The sequence below is a fragment of the Bos indicus x Bos taurus genome, chromosome 20 (genome assembly GCF_003369695.1).
Source record: "Bos indicus x Bos taurus breed Angus x Brahman F1 hybrid chromosome 20, Bos_hybrid_MaternalHap_v2.0, whole genome shotgun sequence".
NCBI lineage: Eukaryota > Metazoa > Chordata > Mammalia > Artiodactyla > Bovidae > Bos > Bos indicus x Bos taurus.
The window spans coordinates 47,871,998-47,879,149 of NC_040095.1; positions in this window are offsets into that span (position 1 = coordinate 47,871,998).

Below are 7,152 nucleotides of genomic sequence, written 5' to 3' on the forward strand. Positions count from 1 at the left end.
CACAGTTCAAAAGCATCAATTCTTCCGCGCTCAGCTTTCTTCACAGTCCAACTCTCACATCCATACATAACCACTGGAAAAACCATAGCCTTGACTAGACGGACCTTTGTTGGCAAAGTAATGGCTCTGCTTTTTAATATGCTGTCTAAGTTGGCCATAACTTTCCTTCCAAGGAGTAAGCGTCTTTTAATTTCATGGCTGCAATCACCATCTGCAGTGATTTTGGAGCCCAGAAAAATAAAGTCTGACTCTGTTTCCACTGTTTCCCCATCTATTTCCCATGAAGTGATGGGACCAGATACCATGATCTTCGTTTTCTGAATGTTGAGCTTTAATCCAACTTTTTACTCTCCTCTTTCACTTTCATCAAGAGGCTTTTTAGTTTCTCTTCACTTTCTGCCATAAGGATGGTGTCATCTGCATATCTGAGGTTATTGATGTTTCTCCCAGCAATCTTGATTCCAGCTTGTGCTTCTTCCAGCCCAGCATTTCTCATGATGTTCTCTGCATATAAGTTAAATAAGCAGGGTGACAATATACAGCCTTGACATACTCCTTTTCCTGTTTGGAACCAGTCTGTTGTTCCATGTCCAGTTCTAACTGGTGCTTCCTGACCTGCATATAGGTTTCTCAAGAGGCAGGTCTGGTAAAGAAACATTAATCTGATAGTGAAGCTTTTTATTTATTCCCATAATACTGCTTTATTTATGAGTTTCACCTAACGGTACTGCTACATAGAGCTCATAGAAGACATTCAATGTACTTTTTTCTATCCTTTTGCCAGGCAAGGCATATCATCTATGTAAACATTTTTCTATACAAGCTTTGTGGAATAGAGATTTCTTTTACTATGTTACTCTGTGTGTGTGTGTGTGGGGTGTGTGTGTGTGTGTGTGTGTGTGAGTGAGACAACTGCTTCCAAAGTAAACAACCATGCTACGACTTAATATGTTGTAGATACGACCCAGTAACTGAAAACAACAATAAACTCAGATTTAGAACATAAAGGTATGACTTTGAGTTGGCACTTACTAGCTGTTTTTACTGAGATAAATCAGTTAATAAAACAAAGCTAGAAAGTAAGATCTCTTCTGCATGATACCACTTTTCTTTCTTAGAGGCCACTGCCTTCATGTACAGAGTGAGAGATTTAGCTTAGCAGACCTTTAAGACAGCATCCAGATGTAGAGCTTAAAATTCTATAAATCATTTGGACAACATGTTGGAGGGACCTAAGATTTATTTAAGATAGGGAATCATTGATTTGTCCTTTCTTGTTTGTTTTTTTGTTACTTGGGACAGGCAATTACTAACCAGTGTTAGAATTTAGAAATAGTGTATAACATAAATTTTGTATAATAATTTATCATTCTTGAATCAACACTTTTGGTTTAAAATTATTCGATTTTTCAATTATATTTGGAAACTGAAATATTGAGTAGCTCTCAGTATAGATGGAAATAATCTTCCATAATACTATATGCTTTAAATTTTAAGCTATACAATACTCAGCATATTTTAGTAATAGGACTATGCTTAATTTTCAGGCCTTGATAGTGTAAAAAATTATACCAAATTTATCAGCTATATGATTTTTCATTTGTAAAATGTTAAATCATATGGTTAAAAAAATCTGTTGAAATCACAGTCTAGTAAAAGTAATTTCTTTTTTAAAAAAATAATGGTATATCATTTGTTAATTAATTATTATCAGTGAATATTATATACTATATGGCATATATAGTACATATTATATAGTATATATATAGTACTATATATATTATATAGTATATATTTTATATTGTGTTAGCTCGGTACCTAGGCTAACTTTGTTGGACTTACAAACAAATTGGACATATGAATGTTCTCTCAGAACTAATCTTGTTCAGTTGTAGGGGACTCGCTATATGCTGGAAGTTACTTTAGAATGTTCATTTCAGAGCTACCCTACCCCCTGCCTCAAGGGACAAATATTGTGTATTTATACAACTACTATAATAAGTAATTTTTGAAGGCTGGTCTCTGGGAAAGTATTTTTCCTGGTGCTTCCAGTCTAACTTTGGGTGGCCAAGAAGGCTGCTGCAACTAGAGGAAGCTTCGGGGCAGGAGCCTGGATGTTTGCAATTGTAAGTTACTACAGCAGGCACTGCAAATGAAGAAATATGGTTGGGGGATTGTTAACACCTGGAATAAAGAAATGTATAAAGAGAGAAAGGGGTACTTATGTTGAAAAGATACACTGTTAATGTAGGGCTATTTCATATTATTGATGAATACAACTGTGACAATAAATAATTAATATGTGTCTGTTTGTTATATAATAGATAAGTGTTAAAGACCCACATATTTTAAATAAAAAATATATCTGTGTGTGTTTGTGTTAGTTGCTGAGTTGTTTTTGACTCTTTGTGACCCCTTGGATTGTAGCCCACCCAATTGCTCTGTCCATGGAATTCTCCAGCCAATAATATTGGAGTGGGTTGCCATTCTCTTTTCCAGGGTATCTTCCTGACCCAGGGATCAAACCCGGGTCTCTTACACTGCAGGCAGATCCTTTATACCATTTGAGCCACCAGGAAGCCCAAGTACTAGATATATGTCAGTGTCAGTGAAGTCGCTTAGTCGTGTCTGACTCTTTGAGACCCCATGAACAGTAGGGGTCCTACCAGACTCTTGCATTCATGGGATTTTCCAGGCAAGAGTACTGCAGTGGGTTGCCATTTCCTTCTCCAGGGAATCTTCCTGACCCAGGGATTGAACTCAGGTCTCCTGCATTATAGGCAAATGCTTTTACCCTCTGAGCCACAGGCTTCCCTATAACTTAATTTACATTTTATGATGAAGTTTCTGTATTTATATGTTTTGGATAAACCAAAAATTGAAAATAAAAGTTTTACTAAAATATGAAGTGATTTTCAGGATACTTACAAGACATTTTGTCAAAATATATTAATGTTAAAATAATAAAAGCTTCTTGATCAACAACGTGGGTATATATAATATAATTAGCTATCATGTTAAATACACATATATTATTAAAAATGAGTACAGTACTGAAATATTTAATATGGTTTCCTGGTATATTACTAATAATGATCAAACATTTTTTTAGTTCGCATCACACTACATTTATATGATTTGAATTTGCCCTCAGAGTTTTCAACCCCAAACAAGATTTTATGTTCATTTTGAAGTACTTTTTACTATTTTACTCTCTTACTTGGTTCTAAATTTATTTGAAATAAATATATAGATTAGCATGCTGCTCCAATCATTTAAAAAATAATGTTTATATTTGACTTAATATTGCTTATTTTAAAAGTTAGAATAAAAGGAACATATATTTTTTTATGAAAAATCACATTTAATTCTTTTTTTTTTTTCACATTTAATTCTTTGAGATTTTCCCATTGTTAATTAAGAGTATTGTTACATGAAGTCCTTATGGCCTTCATTAAAATTCTGTAGAAGCATTCCCTATTAGGGCAAAAGTCAGCAGTCATGTTTTGTATACTAAGTAATCATTGCACTGAGTTTATTTTTCAATATCCCTAGGGTGTTCAGCTTTTGAAAACTCACAGTTCAGATGATTCTTTTCTAAAATATTTCTTCATTCCAGTAGCATAACATAATAGGCACTATTTCTACTTTCATGATGTGTCAACTAATCTGCAATCACAGCAGATCTTAAGTTTTCCTCCTTCAAAATGTCTTAAATTGCCAGGGGTTATATTATTTCAATAGATGTTTGCTGAGTGAATTAATTTCATGTATAGTTTTGCTAACTCCTCTTTTAGTAAGAAGTTCTCTGAACAAAATTGTCATGTTATGATCTTGTTTTTTTGTTTGTTTGCTTTTCCATTTGTTGATGTCTAATGCTAGGTCAGGGGAAAATATCTTGTTAACCTTTTAAAGTCTAATGTCTGTGATGCAACTGTTTCTGTGTCAATTTTTTTTTTTTAATTTTAACACTCAGGGATTAAATTTAAAATACCAGGAAGAGGTATTCTGAAATCAATATGCTTAAATCATGAATTTTCAGCTTTGAAGGAAACAATGTTTATAATGAGTTTGAGATAAGAACACTTAAGCTTGCAGTCTGCATTTCTCATTTGAATATGAAATTGGGCAATCCATTTAAAATATTTGTGACTCAATTTCCTAATAAATTAACCTGTTATAATAAACACACATGACTCTGTGTGTATATATGATTATAACCAGTCACACTAAAGAATATAGGTATTAACCTAGGAGGTATATTGTTTTAGTAGTTAGCAAAAATGAGTAGTTAATTCAGAATCATGATAAGTGGAAAATTCATGCATATTGACACAGGATAGTTTGATGTAAATCAAGAACAAATCTAAAGATATCCTTGCTGCTTTGATCTGAAAACAGACAAAGCAAAAATGAAGTTAAATCTGACCTGAAATGAGTTTCTATGCCCTCAAAGAATGCAAGCAGAGATAATATAAATAGCATCTCTTTCTTGTTACATTTATTTGGTATTTCTGCTGTGTTGCTTCACATATTTCTTGAGAGTGATCAGTAACTTTTATTTTTATGACCATTTTTTGAAGTACATTTAATTTTGCAATGTTGGGTTAGTTTCAGGTGTACAGTAGAATGGTTCAGCTGTTTGTGTGTCTCTTTGTATATATTCTTTTTCAGATTATTTTCCATTATGTTACTACAAGACATTGAGTATAGTTCCTTGTTTATACAGTAGGTCCTTTCTATTTATCCATAATTTATCCCAAACCCATAATTTATCTCTCCCCTCATCCCCTGCTTTGATAATCATGTTTATTTTCTGTAAGTCTATTTCTGTTTGTAAATAAGTTCATTTTTTTAAAGATTGCACAATGATATCACATGATATTTGTCTTTCTGTGTCTAACTTGACTGAGTATGATAATCTCTAGGTTTATCCATGTTGCTGCCCTTGGCATCATTTCATCTTTTCTATGACTAAGCATTATTTCCTCTTTATTCATTCCTCTTCAGTGGACATTTAAGTTGCTTCTGGGTCTTGGCTAATATAAATAGTGCTGCTATGAACTTTGGGGTGCGTGCATTTTTTGAATTAGAATTTCCTCTGGATATATGCCCAGGAATGAGATTGCAGGATCATGTGATAACTCAACGTTTTAGTTTTGTAAGACAAATCCATACAGTTTTCCACAGTTGCGGCACCAATTTACATTCCCAGCAATAGTATAGGAGAGTTCACTTTTCTCCACACCATCTTTTTTATTATTTGCAAACTTTTAAATGATGCCCATTCTGATTGGTGTGAGGGATACCCTCATTGCAGTTTGATTTGCATTTCTTTACTAATTCGTGATATTGAGCATGTTTTCCTGTGCTTGCTTGGTCATCTGTATCTCTTTTTTGGATAAATGTCTATTTAGGTTGTCTGCTCATTTTTGATTAGATTTTTTTTTCATATATTAAACTGTATGAGATGTTTGTATATTTTGGAAGTCAAACACCTTTGGTAGTATGGTTTGCAAATATTTTCCTTTATAGGCTGTCTTTCTGTTTTGTGCAAAAGTTTTTAAGTTTAATTAATTCCCATTTGGTTTTGTTTTTATTTCCATTATTCTAGGAGATAAATAAAAAAAAAAAGTACTGCTGAAATTTATGTTAAAAAGTGTTCTGCTTATGATTTCCTCTAGGAGTTTTATGATATTCTGTATTACATTTAGATTTTCAATCCATGTTGAGTTTATATTTATATATAGTGTTGGGAAATATTTTAATTTCATTTTTTTACTGTAGCTGTACAGTTTCCCCAGCATCTCTTATTGAAAAGTCTATCTTTTCTCCCTTGTGTATTCTTGCCTCTTTCATTGTAGAGTAATTTATCACAAGTGTATGGGTGTATTGCTAGGACTTCTATCCTAATCCATTGATCTATGTCTCTTTTTGTGCCAGTAACACACTTTTTTTTTTTTTTTTCCAGTACCATACTTTTTAATGAATGTAGTTTTGCAATGTAGTTTGAAGACAGGGAGCCTGATTTTTCCAGCTTCATTCTGCTTTCTCAAGATTATTTTGACTATTCAGGGTCCTTTGTGTTGACATGCATGCAAAAAAATTTTTTTCATTTACTGTGATAGAATTGCCTCCCTCCCAAATCCTTATGCTTAAAGCCCTAGTTTCCAATGCAATGGAATTTGGAAGTAGGATAGTTGGAAAGTAATTAGGCTTAAATGGGATCATGAAGAAAGAAGCACCATGGTGGAAATAGTGTCCTAATAAGATGTGGAAGAGACCACATGTCCTTACATAATGTAAGGACACAGAAAATATATGTAGCATCTGTAATCTAGAACTAGGCCTCTCACCAGGAACCAAATCTGCCAGCATCTTGAACTTGGAATTACCAGCCTCAAAAAATGAAAAATTAATATTTGTTATTTAAACTACCTAATCTATGGTTTTTGTTACAGTGGCCCAAACTGACTAAGACAGCAGTTGACTAAGAAAGTTGACAATATAAACATATGCTTAGAAAGAATATTTTTGCCTACAATTCCCTTTCAAATGTTCTGCAAGGTTTTTCTTTTTTTCCTATTGTAGAACAGATTTTCAGAGTATTTAAGTTATAAGACACACTTTCTTTCCTTTGCCAAGAAAGAACTCACTACTGATGGAGTGCATAGGCCAGTATGGATGTGAATAATTTTCCTGTATGACTTTGGATCCTGAAAAGACATTACATAAAATAACTGATGCAGGAAGAGTGTAAAACCATTTAAAATCTTCACCAGCTTTAACACTTAGAGTAGTAATTTTTCAAAATTATTCTGAGTTATGAGTTCCTTTCTATATACAAAAGAAACAACATTATATTTCTTTTGAACGTAAACCAAGATGAGTAAAAATAAATGTGCACAACAATATGGCTATGCTTTTCTGTTTGAGGTGAGTAAGTGGTAATACATTTTAATGATACCTAAGCAAGATAAGGTCATTTGAAAGCTATGATTTTATGACAATTATTTGTCTATAAAAGCATATGAGATTAAAAATAAATGCACTATATAAATGGCTCTTGAGAAGGCTAATCGTACATTGTGTCACCTGCTATCACTCATATGATATTCAACTAACTTAAATAATAGCTTAAATTGTCTTTTT